This window comes from Globicephala melas, chromosome 19, assembly GCF_963455315.2.
Source record: "Globicephala melas chromosome 19, mGloMel1.2, whole genome shotgun sequence".
Classification (NCBI taxonomy): Eukaryota; Metazoa; Chordata; class Mammalia; order Artiodactyla; family Delphinidae; genus Globicephala; species Globicephala melas.
Window position 1 is genome coordinate 31700973 of NC_083332.1, and position 19922 is coordinate 31720894.

Genomic DNA, 19922 nt, shown 5'->3' on the forward strand with positions numbered 1-19922 from the left:
TGCGTACTCTCTCTAGATTAGGGCTTGGTGCTGGATCTCTCCTCAGCCTGGTGCCTTTTCCGCGGCAGGTGCTTAGCACCTGGACTGAATCGCTGCATCATCGCGGCGACACTCTCCTTGCTCCCGATTTTAAAGCACAGGCGTGTGCCACCGCAGTCTCAGAGCGAAGTGAGAACCAGGGTCCAAGACTACGGCCGTGTCAAGAGGGAGGCTCTAGAAACTCTCGCGGTTCCTCGGCGGCCCCGGGCCCAGCGTGTGAATGACCTCGGCGCCGAACCCGCCACCGGTCAGCTCGCGGCTAGGGCGTGCCTGCCGGGCCTGACGTGGCGGCCGGGCCGCGGGGAGGGGAGAGGCCGCCGCGAGGGCGCGGCCTGACGTGGCGGCCGCGGCGGGGCGGCGACGGGAGCCCGGGCCACTGCACTGCCCCGCGCTCCGGCCAGAGGGCGCCCGGCCCCAACACTTCCCCGCCCCGAGGCCGCCCAGGGCTCTCGGAGTAACCGCATCGGCGATTGGGTCGGCGGCGCGCGGGGCCATGTTGGAGCCGGGCGGCGACCCCGCCTCCCGCCGCCCTCCGCCCCAGGTCAGGCCGGGCCGTGAGGGAAGGGGAGCGGCAGAGAGGATCCTCCCTCCTCGGTCGCCCGACGCGGCGGGAGCAGCGGCGGGAGCTGCCGCCGTCTCCACCGCCCCTCCGAGCCCGGGCCAATCAGCGGCGCGGGCACAAGTATGCAAATGACGCGCCGGTGCTGCCGGAGTGCCGCTCGCAGGGGCTGGTGGGGTCGCGCTGGGGGAGTGAACTGGGCCAATCAGGCGGGTGCGTGGCGGCGCGGGGGAGGCGGTGCCCCTTCACTCCTCCCTCCTCTCCCTCCCGGCCCCGCGCTGACAGGGGGGCCTGGCCGCGCCGCCGGTAAGTGCCGCAGCTGCCTGTCGCTGCCACCCGTCGCCCCAGGCGTGGGGAGGAAGCCTGGGGGCGCCGCAGGGCAGTGGCCGCTGCTCAACTGGTGGGGAGAGGCGGGGGCGGGTTCTGTCAGCCGGGTGGTCGCCTGAGGCCGCCCCCGCCCGGCCAGCCGCGCGTGTCAGTCTCGGTCGAAGCGGGGGGCGCAGGGGGCGCCTCAGTCATGGCGAAGCCCGAGAACCCGTGAGCGGCGGTGAGTACGTGCCGCCGCCGCTCCGCCGAGGTGGGGGGGTCGGGGCAGGCCGGGCCGCGTTGCCGCCGCCGAGGTGAGGGGCTGGCCCCCGGGGGCGGGCGGGCGAGAGCGCGGGGAGGCCGGGGAGGGGCCGCTGCCCGCACGTGCGGCCCAGCCCGCCCGCGGCCAGCCCCGCTCCTGTCATGGCTGCGGGCTGCTGCCCCCGCCCCCCAGCACGCAGACCCCGGGGTCCGGACCCGGCCGCAGCGCCTGTTGCGTCGGATGGAGGTGAGGGCAGGGCGGGCCGGGCGTGGGTAGGCAGGGCCTCCCTTCCCTGCCCCGTGTGAGGTCGGGGCCTCCCCGTCCGCTCGCTTCCCTCCCGAGGGTCGGGCTTCCCTCCATCCTGCAGCCTCTTCCCCCGCCCGCCTGCTTTCTCGCCTCCGTGACTCATGACAAGGCGTCCCGCGCGAGTGCTGGGTGCCCTCGAGCCCTGGACGCTCTCGGCGCTTTTCCTGGCCTAGGCGTCCGGGTTACGACCGCGCTGCCTCTCTGTTATCCTCCGTCCCGAGGGCCTCTCCATGTCTGCAGCAGGGCCCGGACCCCGGACCCCACCAGCCCCTGTGTGTGTCGGGCCTTCGCCGCGACTGCTGCTTTCTTGGGATCTGGGTGTGGGACGTGATGGGTGGTTCCAGGGCTCTCTTCGCGGACATGCATCCCAAAGCCAAGCGCGACCCAGAAAGCCTGGGTGTCTGACTGGCCTGTCGCAGTCGCCAGCTCAGAGTGGTTTCTGTTTGTTCCTTTTTTGGTTTTGTTTTGCTTTTCTCTGGTTTTGTTTTGTTTTTAAGGAAAATAAAACTTTTCAGAACAAAGTAGACAAGAACTTGTTTTTTTAATGGTGATATTTACAGTGTTACTTTCTTGGAAGACTGGGATTTGACGCTTTTGTGACTTTTATCAGTTTATGTGAAATACTCATAAGTACCTCAGAGTCCCCGCCCCCCGTTAAATAAAGTTTATTTTCCTTAATGCAGTCATTATCGCAGTTTAATTTCTCAGTTTTGCATTCCACTTTTCAGCGTTTCGTTTTCTCTGATTTCAGTCTCACCACTTTTACTTAAGTAGCTATGATCTTGAAAAGGAAAGAGGGCTTGTTTTGTAATGTTACTCTATCTAAACTCTGTATAATTGTACAGGTACTTAGAACCATTAGGTCTACAAACACTTGAATATACAGAAGGTGAACTTAAGGGGGGATTCCACTTTACAGAGGGAGGGTTGTGCTGTGTTTGTTTTTGGTGTTTTTGTTTTTGCAAAAGGATGAACATAGTGTTTCTTTTCTGTTTGATTTACAGTACTTGAATTTAAATGTGACTTTTTGCTAATAGGTAGCACAGAGCCTTCCATATGATTGATATTTGATAAATATTTACTAAATGAAAAATATCTATTGCTCCAAGCAAGTAAAACCATGTATCTTCCAAGACTTTTCTGTTTATGCTTCCATTGCCTTAGCACTTCACATTAAATCGTTGTAGTGTACTACAACGTATTGGCAGGTCTCACTCCTTGGGGAATTTCCTATAAAATGCAGATCATATAATACAGACATAAAATGATCTGAGAAAAAGCAAAGTAGTTGCCTCCCAGTTTTGCTTCTGGTATCTCTGTCATCCTTGAACGGTTTTACGAGAGTGAGGGTAATTGAGAGTTAAAAAAGAAAAACGTTGTGATTGATTAACTAGGAGAAGGTGATGTCCTAAGGACATAGGAAATAGCGTTAGGAAGAAAACATTGTGCTGGAGTAACCAGTAAAGCCTTCTTGACTTGGAAGGAGTGCTGATTAGAATCAGGACTTTGTCACTTCACTAGCTATATAGATGTAGTCAAGTTTCTTAAATTCTGTGAACCTTAGTGTGCTCCAGTTTGACAATTCTGTGATTCTAAGTATCCTGAGATCCTCCTCTGAAATGCAAAAATTATGCTTGGATTTAAGTGTTAGAAAAAGCAGAGGTTTTGAAAGAAATAGTGGTATATTGGTATTTCAGGTAAGTTGGCCTTAACCGGAAAACATTTTTAGAATAACCTCAAGTAGGCAAGCATGAATAAAGATAAGCAGTGTTGTCAATGGAAAAAGCCCATGAGAAGATAAGATTAATGAAATCATAACATTTTCAATTTGGAAGTATCTCTAGAAACTTTTAACTGCAAACCCCTTATCTAATATAACTGAATGCCTTCCATAAGGCATTGAACTAGACCTTGATAATTTACCTATGGAAACAAGATAGAACTGAAGGGGGGGCTTGTGTAAATTTAGGAGGCAGGAACTGAAGTAACATTACAGATTTAGAAGTAAAATCTTTTGAAGCTTCTACCAATAGTAAAATTAAAATGTTGGTACATATGAATATTTTAGATTTTCTGAAGAGTTAGATCATTGAAATAAATGTAGAACAAGAAAAAGTCAACTACTTCGACAGAGAAGAAAAAAATGAAGTTCTAGAGAGATCAAAGGCTATAAAGGAAAAATAAATATGATTGAAATAGTAGATCTACTGGGGAAGTTTCATCAGGTGTCAGTATAGTGAATAAAGAACACAGTGATAAGAATATGGAAACTTGAGGTAGTTGGTCAGAGTGAAAATGAGTTATGAAAACTAATTATGAGAGTGTGTTGTCATAAATGTTTGAAAAACTTTAAAAGCCAAAGATTAGAATTAGAAGGGATTTATGGAGACTGAGAATGATTTTATTGTAACCTTTCAAATGTTTTGTAGATGTTGTGGTCTTAACGTGATTAACATGTTTTAACAAAATACAGATTTCTTACATGATGAGAGATTTAGTTTTTTTACACTTATCTACTTTGTAAATATAAGTTGCCACATTCCAGTTCTATAATTGTCTTCTAACACTTTGTGTCTCTTAATTCCTTATTTGGGCTTCACTCCCCATACATTCTACCTCTCCAAATTTTACCAGTCTGAATACTCAGGTCAAATTCCACCTTGTGAATAAAATCATCTCTCATCATTGTAGCCCTTAAGGATTTCTCCTTCCCATGAAATCATACCATTATTTGTCTCACCTATTAGACATCGAGTACAATTTCCTGGCATTCCTCCTATTGTATTGCCTTTGAGTTTGCAGGAACACCTTTTGCTCCTCTCTTTTGGTAACAGTTGGAAAGTTGATCACGTGACGATGGGAGACCCAGAGGAGGGGAAGCCACTTAGAGCTGTAATTTGTTTCCTGGATTCTAGGTCATGCACATCCATTCATTCATCCACTAAGTAGATTTATTAAGTGATCCTTTTACTTACTAATTTATTATATGTAGTGTAATCCTTGCCTTTGTAGAATCTACAGCATAATAGTGGAAAGACATAATGAACAAGCAAATAAATGTAAAATTACAATTTGGGGTGAATTCAGTAAGGGAAAAGAGTGCTATGAGAGAAAAATGGGGAGGGTTTTAGTTTGTACGGTCAGAGAAGGCCTCTCAGGTGGTGATATTTAAGTCAAGACATAAAGAATAAGAAACCAGGCAGGAAAAGAGTTTCCTAGAATGGAAAAAATATGTATGAAGGCAGGAGAGAGATTAATATGTTGGAAGGAATGAAAGAAGTTCAGGGTGGCAAGAGGATAATAATGGAGGGAAACCGTGCAAGATGAAATGAGAGAGGCAGAGAGCAGATCATGCGGGGCCATGCAGGGCCTTGAAGGACATGTTAAAGACTTCTGGGTTTTACTAAGGACATTGCAGTCATTGAAGATTTTGAAGCAGAGGAGTAATATACTTTAAATTTTTAAAACATCACTTTGGCTGAAAATGGATTGGAGAAAGGCAAGGGTAAAAGCAAAGACATTGTGCTAGTACAGTTGTTGAGGTAAGACATGATGATAACTGGAACTAGGGTAGCAGCTGTAGAGATGAAGGAATGGAAAAGGATATATGTGTATATGTATATATAAAATTTGATTTGATAGAGACAGGAGATGGGAATGGTGGCGCAGTTGACAACTGCATGATGAATTGGGTGTAAATGAAAGCTGTCAAAAATGACCTCCATGGACTTCGGCGCAGTGGTTAAGAATCCGTCCGCCTGCCAATGCAGGGAACACGGGTTCGAGCCCTGGTCTGGGAAGATCTCACATGCTGCGGAGCAACTAAACCTGTGCGCCACAACTTCCGAGCCTGCGCTCTAGAGTGCGCGAGCCACAACTACTGAGCCCACGTGCCTAGAGCCCGTGCTCCGCAACAAGAGAAGCCACCGCAATTAGAAGCCTGTGCACCAGGACAAAGAGTAGCCCCTGCTTGCTGCAACTAGAGAAAGCCTGCGCGCAGCAACGAAGACCCAACGCAGCCAAAATAAAATATAAGTAAATTAATTAAAAAAAAATGATCTCCACGTTCCTGGCTTGAGGAACTAGGTAGATGATGGTGAGATGTACTGAGAAGAAGATAGGGGGAGAAAAAGGATTGGTGAGAAATCAAGGTTTGAACAGTATCCATAGACAAGTGCTTCAGAAGGTGAGGACTGGTTTTATCTGAGTGCTGACTCTCAGTGAGGATAGCTTTAGCTATGTGTGTGACAGCACACTAAGACATATTCATAGTATGTGTTTTTAGCATTTTTTTCTATTTAAAAAAAATTTATTTATTTATTTTTGGCTGCCTTGGGTCTTAGTTGCTGTGCGCAGGCTTGCTCTAGTTGCAGGGAGCGGGGGCTACTCTTTGTTGTGGTGCCCGGGCTTCTCATTGCGGTGGCTTCTCTTGTTGCGCAGCACAGGCTCTAGGCACGCGGGCTTCAGTAGTTGTGGCTCGCGCATTCTAGAGCACAGGCTCAGTAGTGTGGCTCACGGGCTCTAGAGTGCAGGCTCGGTAGTTGTGGCACGCGGGTTTGGTTGCTCCGCGGCATGTGGGATCTTCCCCGACCAGGGCTCGAACCCGTGTCCCCTGCATTGGCAGGCGGATTCTTAACCACTGTGCCACCAGGAAAGTCCCCATAGAATGCGTTTTGAGACAAAAGACTGGGCTTCCTATTTATGTTAGAAAAGTTGGTAACTGAAATGATCTTACTTTTTAACAATGTACTTCAATTTTTGAAAGTTTATTTGTGAATATCTTAATATAGATTATATTAAATATGAAGGTTTGAGAAAAAAAGAACTAGAACGTAGTATTAGATGGGTTTATGTATTACTTGGGTGATGGTGCGGAATAGAAAAGTCTTGTTTTTTTGATATTCTCAGGAAATTAACAATCTGAAAGTTATTAGCTTGTAGGCAGTCTGATATTAAATGTATCATTTTAAATGAGGCTTCGGGTGCTTATGAGTAAAAATTATAGCTTCTGTCATTAGTAGCTATTATTTATCAAATAGCTGTAGATATTGATGTTTCTGTTGTAATTTGACATAATTAAATGTAGTTAGCTAAATGAATATCTAAGGGTTTTTTGTGTGGTTTTTTTGGTTATGCTTTAGAACTTTTTTAACCAGTAATTTTAGACACTGTTATTGCTACAAACAGACATGGTTTGAAATTTGGGGGGAAAGAAAGATTATCTTTTTTGGCCATTGGTTATTTCAGTTTAGTTTACCTGAGTAAGCAGCAGCCCTGTAAAGCATATTAAATTTTATCCTAGAGGAATTCCTGGCAGTCCAGTGGTTAGGATTCCATGTTTTTACTGCCAAAGGCCTGAGTTCAGTCCCTGCTTGGGGAACTAAGATCCCACAAGCCATGTGGCCAAAAAAAAACAAACGAATATTGGAAATCAGTGGTTATTCTTCTGAAAGAAACCTGCTAATATATCTTGTTAGTTCTTTTATAAGAGGGAAAAAATGGTGAGGACAATGATTAAGTTTCATATATTTTGCATAAAATTTGTTTTATCTTAAAATTTTGTGCTTTACTACAGTTTGAGTAAATTAAAATTTTTTTCCCATGGAATTAGCTGACTTGAATTCAATATATTTCTCTCTATATTTTCTTAGTTATCTTTGAAAGAGTTGCAGTAATTTTATGGGGGCAGAAACTAAAGTACAGGAGGTTAACAAGAAAATGGGTATTTGGAAAATGGAGGCAGTGGATAATTTATTTTCAATATTTGTCTTTGAATAGGATAGAAACAAGATGATTTCATTTGTACATTTACATTTTTGAGGTAGGAGAGATCTGATGCCTAAAGTTAGAAGGAAAGCAGGTAATTGCAGGGGGTGATTAAAGATCCTCGAGAGAGGTGGAATGTATGGGTGTAAGTCTCTTTGAAAGGCTAGATGGAATGGTAGGTATTAAGAGGTGAAAGATTTATCTTTGGGGAAGAGTCATGCTTCCTCTTCTGAAAATAGTATTTATAGAAGAAAAAAGGGATAGATGCAAAGACAGATACATGGCTTCTGTAAAGATGATTGGTGACTTTCAACTGGAAAACCTCAGAAGTGTAAGAGGCAAAATTGTTTTGGGGTGAGAATGTGGAACTTAGGATTGAAGAATTGAGGAGAGAAAACAAATAACTGCAAAGAGATAGCCTAGAAGCGTAGGAAAATGAATTTAAACATTAAACAAAAGCAAGGACCACATTGAAGGTAAAGGTTTGGTTCCAGGCAAATAGTAAATATTATAAATATTACAGATATTCAGAAACATTGAATTGGACTGAGGCAAGGAGGTAAAATTGCAGTGGTGATGTTAATAAACTGTGGTGGGTTGAGTGAGTGAAAAAGAACACAAGGGTTTTGAAGGTGATGAGAGGACAGCATTGGAGATAATTAGTGAAAGAGTCTGAGGAGGTCTAGAAAAGCCTAACAGCCATGGGAAGGTTTGAATGACTATTGGTTGTTGCGAAGTCAGAAAAGAGATGACAGGTATGAGAGGGAAAGCTGCATTTATTAAGCACTTACTATATTTTAGGAACTTTGTATTTTTAAACTCTGCAACAACCTTGCAAGTTAATGATAATCAACCTGGGTCTCAGTTTTTAGTGTATTTCAAACTTTGGAGAATTCTTCACTTAAATCAGTTTCCTGTTTTTAATGTTAATAGTATACACACACACTCTCTTAATTTGATTATGAGTATGATTTATGTTCAGGACCACTTCAGTTAAACAACTTGACCTGACTCAGTAGCAACTAGGAAACTTATAATCTGTCTTCAATATCAGCCCCAAATTAGTTATTCCCAGTTAGCTTTTACCGAGAGTAGAGATGAGATTGTATTTTTAAAGATTTCCCTTTCTGTGAGATGCAAAGCAAAGCTAAATTAAGTATGAATGCCAACAAAGTAAGTTTCAATAATTGAATTTAGTAAGTGGCGATCTACAGACTGAGATGTTAATATGAGCATCAGTTGAGTGCTATTAGATTAGTGGTTTCAGTTCTTTTAAACCAAGGAATGCTTTGTTTTTAAAAAAATCCTACTTGACAGATCAATCTGTAAAGTAAAAGAATGTATAGGGTGAAATCTTTTATAGGGGAAGAAATGGGGGAAGGGGTGGTCTAAAGCCCTTTCTTTCTTTGGCTAAGGATCACCCAACAATCTAGGGAGCACAGTTTGAAAACAGTATTTACGCAGTACTTTATATGGGTTATTTACTACAGTTCTATGAGATCAGTACTATTACAATCCCCATTTTGCAGATGAAGAAACTGAGCTTCAAAATGATGGACTTGCCTAAGATTACATAGCTAACAAGTGATAAAGCTTACCAGTCTCTTTTCAGAGCCCTTACTTTTAACCACTATGCTATAGGTCCCTTGTAGAATAACTTATCAATGAAAGCAAAATTCTTTGAGGGATAACCAGGAATTAAGCTTCAGTTGGATCACTGAGACATTCTGTGTGTGTGTGTGTGTGTGTGTGTGTGTGTGTGTGTGTGTGTGTGTGTGTGTGTGTGTGTGTAGGGTAAATATATATAGCCTAAAATATACTGTTTTAACCATTTTTAAGTGCATTTCAGTGGAGGCATACTTCAAGTCTTAAAAATGGTACATTGTTGCTTCAAAGAATGCTTTTGAATCTCAATTTTTGGCGTTACTATTAAGGATTGAGAGGTTTTGTTTTGTTTTACGTTATGACATTGAATTCTTGAAAACATCTGGGTATTTACTATGTGCCAGGAATTATACTAGTAGATGTTAGGGATAAAGATGAATAAGAACCATTCTCTGCACTCCTCTTGTTTAGTAGGGAAGACAGACAAGTAGACCAAGAATGATAATATAGTGTGTACAGTGTGGAATACAAAAAATGAATGCTTGGGACCTCCCTGGTGGTCCAGTGGTTAAGACTCTGCACTTTCAATGCAGGGGGCACGGGTTCGACCCCTGGTTGGGGAACTAAGGTCCCACATGCCGCATGGCATGGCCAAAAAATAAATTAATGAATGCTTAACCTTTCCAGAGGGCCAGGTTGTGTGTGTGTGTGTGTGTGTGTGTGTGTGTGTGTGTGTACTGGCTTCCTAGAGATGGTAGAACTTGAGTTTAATATCAGAAGCACTAAATAGAGTAACAGGGGTGGTGGGAAGTGATATTATAGGTGAAGAGAACTTCCTGTATGTATTAATGGAGATGTGAGAAAGTTTGATGAATTCAGGCAACATTTCAATATGGTTAAGGCATGGATTACCTGTGGGGGAATCGAAGCAAAAATGGGTAGAGAGGCATTGATATCTTTAGTAAGGGAATAAAATGAGCAAGCATATATATTGGGAGGGCAAAGATGAGTTTTGGCATATTGATGAAATTGCTGGTTAGTATAAATATTTTTTAAACGAGTTGGAAACTAAGTACAATCAGATATAACAGGCTCTTAGTAATTTTTCTGCAAGCCAACGTAGAATCTTGATATATGTTCTTAGTTCTATAGGTCAGTGAGAGGGAAATACATATTTGTTGAGCACTTACTATATTTTAGACTTTATTCTTCTGAACTCTGTAACAGCTCTGCAGTGTAGATGGTCAGGTGAGGAAAAAGAATTTAAAAGAACTGTTGAAGGTTATACAGCTTAGAGATGGCAGAATTTGAACTCATGCCTGAGCTTCTTCAACTATGCCATGGCTGATTGGTATTTGCCAGATATTTTTCTTATTGACTAGTGATCTAATTTATTTTATAACTAATCAGCTGGATGGATACCTTATGCAGTTAGATTAATCTGAAACATACCAAGAAAACACAGAACAGACATAAGGATGGGATTTAATAGAGTTCTATACGCAAATGTTAATAGAGATTGGAATACATGACTTGTAAAGCTTCTTATCTCAACTTCTGTGATGATTTTGTGTATTGTACATTAATAAAACAACCTAAGTTATCTTAAATTGTCTACTGGGAATAATTTTGAAGGATGTTTTTCTGGATAACTATTACAAATTAGTTTATTTCTCTGTTAAGTTCTAGTTGTTGCTGGTGTTCATGTTGTTATATGTTAAGGTCATACTAGCCTGAAAATTTTTTTAAAATGAGGACAGTGATACTCCTACAAATAGTAGAAGGATAGAACAATCGTAACATAATAATTATTATTTTTTTTTAGAATTTTAGGTATAGAACATTATGGTTGATGTCTTCAAGAGGAAAAAATGTTTATTTTTAAGTTAAAAGGTATTTTTAAAGTTAAATCTCATAAGCTTTTATTTTAGAATATAGAGCCCACTACTTTTTATCTTGCATTTATTCCTTAATGAGGATTTTAATCTTTTTTTCCTGATATCTCTAGTTTGGTTGGGGTAGGTGTTTTGAGAATATGTGAGTAGAAAATAAACCAAGTAGACAGTGTTGAGTTATAAGACACCTTCACAAGCATTCAGTCCAAACCTGTCATTGACAAGGTAACTGGGGGGCCAGACGGTTAAGTATATTGTCACACTTTCAGTTAGTTACAGAGATTAGAATTTTGGTCTCCTGGTAGGGGGAAAACAAATAATACTAATAGGTTTTAGTCTATAATATTGGGTAAGGAAATTTCTCTTTTGGATCCTTTCAGTCTACTTTGAACATGTCTGTTTAGGCTTATAAGTAACTATCAGGTAAATTAAGGAGAGACACAGTTGATGTTCATATTAAAGAATTAAGTTTCATAGTATAGTATTTTGGTTAGAAGTTTTCTCAGCAGGTTAGGTCTGATAATTGGGTCGCAGTTTGGGATTTGGTATCCAGACATCTTTTACTCTACTTCCCATAAAATAGCTAAGTATACTACTGAAGGATAGATTCTATAGCATATCATGCTTCTTGTTCAAAAAGAACTTGAAAAATACTGGAAAAAATTTTAATGGGCCATAATATACGTACAATGGAGTGTTATTCAGCCTTAAAAAGGTAGGAAGTTCTGACATATGCTACAACATGGATGAACCTTGAATATATTATGCTAAGTGAAATAAGCCACTTACACACACAAACACATTGTATAATTCCCCTTAGATGAGGTATCTAATGTAGTCACATTCTTTAGAAATGGCAGAATGGTGGTTGCCAGGGGTTGGGATTGGAGGAAGGAGAATGGGGAGTTGTTTAAATAAATGGGTACAGGATTTCAAATTTGCAAGATGAAAAAATTCTAAAGATTGGTTACACAACAGTCAATATGCTTAAAACTACTGAACTGTACACTTAAAAATGGTTAAGATGGTACATTTTATGTATATTTTACCACAATTAAAACTTTAAAATATTTTGTGCTTTGGGGACAAAAACACTAATTTGAAAAGATACATGCACCCCTATGTTCACTGCAGCACTATTTATAATAGCCAAGATATGGAAGCAACCCAAGTGCCCATCATTAGATGAACAGATAAAAAAGATGTGGTATATATGGAAGAAAGAATGCAGTCTTGCCGTTTGCAATAACATGCATGGCCCTAGAGGGTATTATGCTAAGTGAAATAAGAGAAAGACAAATACTGTATAATTTTACTTGCATGTGGAATCTGAAAAACAAAACAAGGTCATAACAAAACAGAAACAAGAGTTATAGATACGGAGAACAAACAGGTGGTTGCCAGAGGAAAGAGGGTGGGAGAGGAAAGAAAGAAGTGAGGGAGATTGAGAGGTACAAACTTCCAGTTGCAAAAATAAATGAATCACTGGTATGAAAGGTACAGTTTGGGGAATATAGTTAATAACCAAGTAATATCTTTGTATGGTGACATCATAACTAGACTTATCATGGTGATCATTTTGAAATGTATAGAAAAAGACTCTTGTGTAACAGGAACTAAGATAATGTAGGTGAATTACACTTCAAAAACAAACATACAAACAAACTCATAGAAACAGAGGTCAGATTTGTCATTACCGAGGCAGGAGTAGTGGCTGGGGGGAGGGGAATTGGATGAAGGCCATCAAAAGGTACAAGGTAAAGTATAAGATAAACAAGTATTAGGGATGTAGTGTACAACATGATAGAATTAACACTTCTGAATGTTATATATGGAAGTTGTTGAGAGTAAATCCTAACAGTTCACATCACAAAATTTTTTTTTTGTATTTCTTCAATTTTGTATCTATGAAATGATGGATGATCTCTAAACTTATTGTGATGACAGTTTCATGATGTGTGTAAGTCAGATCATTATGCTGTACACTTTCCACTTACACAGTGCTGTATGTCAAGTATATCTCAGTAACACTGGAAGAAAAAAATTAAAAATATTTTTAAATGGGTCATAAGCTTAATGTCCAGATAACCCCTAATGCCATTTTTAAAGAAAGTTTCACATAAGATTTTTTAAAAGGGCAAAAACAGTTTCTGCCTTACGTAGAATTCCTTCTTTGCCGCCTACCCAAATAGAAAGTTTTGTGTGTATATTACATAAATAAGTATATTTTTTATTGCTTACTATATGATAAGGATAAATTTCTGACCTCTTAGAACTTACATATTCTGGGTAACATAAGCTTTAAACAAAATAAATATGTAAAGTATATAGAATGTTAGCTAATACTAAGGCAAAAAGTGGGGGGACAGAGATGTGAAGTATTGGAGGAGAACGATGACGTTTTAAATAGGTTGGTCAGGAATGACCTCACCGAGAAAGTTACTTTTGAGAAAAGAATTTATAGGAAATGAGGGAAGAGTGTATTCAGCAAGTGCAAAGGCCCCGAGGTAGGAGCATGCTTGGCTTTGTGTGTGTTTGTGAATATATATATATATAAAAACATAAAATTTGCCATTTTAAACATTATGTATACAATTCAGTGGCATTTCCATTCACAGTGTTGTGTAACCATCACCACTATTTCCAATTTTCTTCATCACACCAAACAGAAACTCTCCTTAAATAGCTCCCCACTTCCCCTCTTACCAGCTCCTGGTAACCTCTAATATTTCTGTTTCTATGAATTTACCTATTCTAGATATTTTGTATAAGAGGAATCATACAACATTTTCCCTTCTGTGTCTGCCTTTTATACTTGGCACAGTGTTTATAAGGTTCATCCCTGTTGTAGCATGTATCAGAATCTTACCCCTTTTTGTGATTGGATAATATTCTATTTTATGTTTATACCAAATTTTGTTTATCCGTTGATGGCGCTTAGAGTTTTTCAACTTTTGGCTATTGTGAATAATGCTGCTATGAATATTGCTGTATAAATATCTGTTTGAGTCCCTGTTGTTAATTCTTTTGGGTGTATAGTGTATACCTAGGAATAGAACTGCTGGGTTGTATGGTAATTCTATGTTTAACTTTTTGAGGAACCACCACACTCTTTTCCACATTGGCTGTCCCATTTTACATTCCTACCAGCAGTGTAGGAGGGTTTCAGTTTCTCCACATTCTCCTCAATGCTTGTTATTTTCCCTTATGTTATAGCATCTCTAGTAGGTATTAAATATCTCATTGTGATTTTGATTTGCATTCCCTTAGTGACTGTTGAGTAACTTTTCATGTGTTTATTGGCCATTTCTTTAAGTTGGGTTGTCTTTACAGTATTTAATTGTAGGAATTCTTTATAAATTCTGGGTATTGAGTTGTCTTCACTCTTTTGATACTGTCTTTTGATGCACAAGTTTTCAGTTATTATGAAGTCCAATTTATCTATTTTTTTCTATTTTCGCCCGTGCATTTAGTGTTATATTTAAGAAATCATTGCCAAAACGAAAGTCATGAAGATTTGCCTCCATGTTTTCTTCTAAGAGTGTTAGAATTTTAGCTTTTAAATTTAGATCTTTGATCTGCTTGTGTTAATTTTTATATATGGTATAAGGTAAGGGTTCAGCTTCATTCTTTTGCAGGTGGCTCTTCAGTTTTCCTAGCATCAGTTGTGGAAGAGACTGTTTTTCCCCATTGAATGGTCATGGTACCCTTGTCAAAAATCAAATGACCAGGGCTTCCCTGGTGGCACAGTGGTTGAGAGTCCGCCTGCTGATGCAGGGGACACGGGTTTGTGCCCCAGTCCGGGAAGATCCCACATGCCGCGGAGCGGCTGGGCCTGTGAACCATGGCCGCTGAGCCTGCGCGTCCGGAGCCTGTGCTCCGCAACGGGAGAGGCCACAACAGTGAGAGGCCCGCGTACCGCAAAAAAAAAAAAAAAAAAAAAAATCGTCAATTGACCATAGATGTGAGGGTTTATTCCTGGGCTTTCAGTTCCATCCCATTGGTCTGTATGTCTGTCCTTATTCCAGTACCACACTGTTTTGATAATTGTAGTTTTGTAGTAAGTTTTGAAACCGAGAAGTGTGAGTCTTCCAACTTTGTTCTTTTTCAAGATTGTTTTGGCTGTTCTGGGTCCCTTGAAATTCCATATGAATTTCTGCAAAAAAACATCTTTGGAATTTTGATAGGAATTGCATTGAATCTGTAGGTCACTTTGGGTAGTATTGTTATCTTAACAATATTATGTCTTTGATTTATTTTTCTTTAATAAATTTATTTATTTAATTTTTGGCTGCTTTGGGTCTTCATTACTGTGCACGGGCTTTCTCTAGTTGCCGTGAGCGGCGGCTACTCTTCCTTTGCAGTGCCCGGGCTTCTCATTGCGATGGCTTCCCTTCTTGCAGAGCACGGGCTCTAGGCACGCGGGCTTCAGGAGTTGTGGCTCGCGGGCTCTAGAGCACAGGCTCGGTAGTTGTGGCGCACGGGCTTAGTTGCTCCGTGGCATGTGGGATCTTCCCAGACCAGGGCTCAAACCTGTGTCCCCTGCATTGGCAGGTGGATTCTTAACCACTGTGCCACCAGGGAAGCCCCTTGTCTTTGATTTATTTAGATTTCATTATTCACAGGATGTCTTTCCATTTATTTAGATATACTTTAATTCCTTTCAGCAATGTTTAGTCTTCAGTGCCCACATCTTACATGGCCTTTGTTAAATTTATTCCTAAGTATTTTTTTTAAATGCTATTGTAAATGGAATTTTTTTCTTAATTGCCTTTTTGGAATGGTGATTGCTATCTTACAGAAATACAACTGATTTTTCTGCATAGATTTGTATCCTGCAATTTTGATAAATTCGTTTATTAGCTCTAACTCTGTGTGTGTGTGTGTGTGTGTGTGTGTGTGTGTGTGTGTATTTATAGTTTTCTATAGATCATGTTACCTGTGAATAGAGATAGTTGTACTTCTTTTTTTCCACTTTGGATGCCTTTTATTTTACTTTTTTTTGCCTATTTTGTCCAGCTGAATTTTCCAGTACTATGTTGAATAGAAGTGGTGAAAGTGGGCATCCTTGTCTTGTTCTTGATATTGGGGCAAAAGTTTTCATTCTTTTACCATTGAGTATGATGTTAGCTGTAAGTTGTTCATATATGGCTTTTATCAAACTGGGGACGTTTCTTTCTATTCCTGTTTTACTGAGTGTTTTTATCAGAAAGAGTGTTAGGCTTTGTCAAACACTTTTTCTTCATCAATTGAGTTAATATTGTGTTTTTTCCTTCATTCTGTTAATAAGATATATGATATTGATTGGTTTTTTATATGTTAATTACCTTTATATACCTAGGATAAGTCCCACTAGGTCATGATGTATATGTTGTATATGTGTGTATATATATGTGTATAATCTGCTGGATTTGGTTTTCTAGTATTTTGTTGATGATTTCTTCATCTGTATTCATAAGGGTTATTTTTCTTTGGGTTTTTTGTTTTTGTTTTTTTGTAATGCCTTTGGCTTCAGTATCAGGGTAATGTTGGCCTCACAGAATGAGTTAGAAAGTGTTCCCACCTTTTCACTTTTGTGGAAGAGTTTGAGAAGGATTGGTGTCAATCCTATAAATAATTGATAGAATTCACCATTAAAGAAATCTGGTACTAGACTTTTATTTGTTGGGAGTTTTTTTGTTTGTTTTGTTTTTTAAATTTTATTTTATTGGGGTATGTTTGTTTTATTGGGAGGTTTTGGGTTACAGATTCAATCTCCTTATTTCTTATAGATCTATTTAGATTTTCTATTTCTTTTTGTGTGAGTTTTGGTAGTTTTTGTGGTAGTTTGTCCATTTCATCTAGGTTATCCAATTTGGTGTACAGTTGTTCACATTATCCTTTTATAATCCTTATTTTGTAAAGTCTGTATTAATGTCCTCTCTTGTGTTTCTGCTTTGAATAATTTGGATGTTCTCTCTTTTCTCTTAGCCAATCTGGCTAAAGGTTTGTCAATTTTGTTGATCTTTTCAGAGAACTAAGGATAGATTTCATTGATTTTTTTTTTCTATTGCTTTTCTCTATTTCACTTATCTCTAATCTTTATTATTCCTTTCCTTCTGCTATCTTTGGATTTGTTTGCTCTTCTTTTTTATTTCATTAAGGTGTACAGTTAGGTTATTGCTCTGAGGTCTGTCTTTCTTTTTTTTTTTTTTTTTTGCGGTATGCGGGCCTCTCACTGCTGTGGCCTCTCCCGTTGCAGTGCTCCGGACACACAGGCTCAGCGGCCATGGCTCACGGGCCCAGCCGCTCCACGGCATGTGGGATCCTCCCAGACCTGGGCATGAACCCATGTCCCCCGCATCAGCAGGCAGACTCCCAGCCACTGCGCCACCAGGGAAGCCCAGATGTCTTTCTTTTTTAATGTAGTTGTTTACAGATATAAATTTCCATTGGAGCATTGCTTTTACTGCATCTCATTAGGTTTGGTATTGTTGTGTTTTTATGTTCATTCATCTGAAAGTATTTTCTAGTTTTCCTTGTTATTTTTTCTTTGATGCATTGGTTGTTTAAAAGTGTTTTGTTTAATTTCCATATATTTGTGAGTTTTCCAGTTTTGCTTCTGTTATTGATTTCCAGATTTGTTCTGTTGGGATCAGAAAGATACTTTGTATACTTTCAATCTTTTTAAATGTATTAAAAGTGGTCTACTTTTAATACATTTAAAAGTGTATGTGGCCTACTATGTGGTCTATCCTGGTGAATGTTTCAGGAGCATTTGAGAAGAATAAACATTGTGCTATTGTTAGGTGGAGTGTTTTGTATATATATTTTAGGTCTAATTGGTTTATAGTATTCAAATCCTCTATTTTCTTATTGACTTTTTGTGTGGTTGTTCTATCCACTATTGAACATAGGATATTGAAGTTTCCAACTGTTACTGTAGAACTGTCTGTTTCTTCTTTCAATTCTATGTATATTTGTTGCATAGATTATGTGGCTCTATTGTTAGACACATACATGTTTATAATTATTACATATTTTTGATGGATTGAACCATGTATTGATATATAATGATGTTCTTTGTTTTTTGTAACCTTTTTGACTTAAAATCCATTGTTTGATGAAAATATAGCTATTGCAGCGCTCTTGATTATTATTTGCATGGGATATCTTTTTCTGTCCTTTCATCTTTAACCTCTTTGTGGTTTTGTATTTAAAGTGAGTCTTTCGTAGATCACATACAGATGGATCATGTTTTTGATTTTGTTTTTATCCATTCTGCCAATATCTTCCTTTTAACTAGAGAATTTAATTCATTTATATTCTAAGTAATTACTGATAAGGAAGAACTTATTTCTGTCATTTTGCTATTTGCCTTTTTATGTCTTACATGCTCTTGATTCCTCCATTCATCCTGCTCTTTTTTTGTATTCAATTGATTTTTTTGTAGTGTACCATTTTGATTCCCTTTTTCCCTTTTCTGTATATATTTTAGTTATTTCCTAAGCTATAATAACAGCTTGTTTGTATGCCTGTGAAAATGATCTAGTAGAATGAGAAAAATTGATGACTCAGGAGACAGAAGTAAGAGTGACTGTTACAGTGTCCTTCAGCAGGTAGGAGTAGAGAAGGAAGGCAGAGGAAAGAGAGTATTAACTTTTTACTGCTTGTTACAAAAATGAAACATTTTTTAAGTTAAAAAAAATCTAAAGCAGAGGAAATTGAAAAGTAATGTCTTCTGTGATTTTTCAGATTTATTTGTGATGTGGTTGGGAATTTGATCAGAAATAGTTTGGCTTGTGAGTGGGAGATTGTTGTTCTGGTATATGAGTATCTGTATCCTATCAGTAAGGTCCTCAGAAGAGGAGAGGAAAGTAGATCTAGAAATGAATATAAAAACCTGGATGGGAGGAGTACAGTTGCTCCCCTACTTTCATCCTTATTAGGTACAGAACTTGGCAGTCCTTGTTACCTTTTAAAGGGCCAGCTCTATATAATTGAAGGGCAATATTGATTCCATACTAACTTATTATTTACATCCTTTCAATTAGTATTTGTTGCTTAAAGTCTCTGGACTTCCTACCTTTTAAAAAATAAAAATTCTAGATAATTAAATTTCAAATTCTGATTTTCATTAATATTATGCTGATGTTTTCTGAGTTGTCATGTGACATTCCAAAGCAAACTCTTCCTCAGTTCTAACATCACTTACTGTTTTTAATGATAATAAAACAACATGTTGCATTTACATGGAAAGTATAAGTGTGTAGGATAGGCAACAGGTTTTATCATTTGTGACAGCATCAGAAAGGATCAGTTTAGTTTCATTGTTTATTGAAGTTTTAAATTTTGATTAAAATAATCACAATAGGGCTTCCCTGGTGGCACAGTGGTTGAGAGTCTGCCTGCTGATGCAGGGGACACGGGTTCATGCCCCGGTCCGGGAGGATCCTACATGCCATGGAGCGGCTGGGCCTGTGCGCGTCCGGAGCCTGTGCTCTGCAGCGGGAGAGGCCACAGCAGTAAGAGGCCTGCGTACTGCAAAAAAAAAAAAAAAAAAAAAAAAATCACAATAGCTTATTTTCAAAAGCTGTGTTTCTTGAGTCATTTTAAAAGTATGTTTATTTTAGAGTTCTTATTTATTTTAAAATTTTACAAGAGTATAATTTGTATTTACCATTACTTGCTTATTTTAACACTGCCATAGTTTCAAAATTACATTGGATAGCTGAAATATCTTATTTGAGAAGACTAACAGACTTCCATTGTAACTTGACTAAAGCTTTCAAAGCAAGTTCACTTGCTTTATTTTTTCTCAGAAAAAAAAAGAATCTGCCTTGCAAACACTTGCCAAGTAAAATTAGTTGATAATGAGGTTGAAGAAAATAAAATTTTAATTGACCACTATAACCTTCATCCTTATTTAAGAGAGATAACAGAAAATTAGAAGACTCAAAATAATTTTGCCCATATAACTTTTTCTTTATAAAATAACTTTACTGAGATATAATTCAGATACTAAATAATTCACCCAAAGTATATAATTCAGTGACTTTTAGTATATTCACAGTTATGCATCTATCACCAAAAGTAATTTTACAACATTTTCATTGTCCCCCAAAGAACCCCCATAACCTGTATCCAACACTCACCAATCCTTCTGACCCCACCCCTTGACAACCACTAATCTGCTTTCTGTCTC

The 19922-nt window shown here is 39.3% G+C and overlaps 1 protein-coding gene across 3 annotated transcripts in view; it reads left to right on the top strand.

Annotated features, from left to right (window-relative positions):
* CHD9 (chromodomain helicase DNA binding protein 9) overlaps nucleotides 1–19922 on the top strand; it is a 244924-nt gene that overhangs the window by 49237 nt on the left and 175765 nt on the right. Inside the window, exon 1 of one of the 3 annotated variants that reach the window (XM_030832973.3) lies at nucleotides 1037–1145. The exons of the other annotated variants lie outside the window; for them this stretch is intronic. The gene's annotated coding sequence lies outside the window, so the exon portion shown is untranslated. Of the gene's footprint in view, nucleotides 1–1036; nucleotides 1146–19922 lie in introns of those variants that run through there. 3 annotated transcript variants of the gene reach the window in all.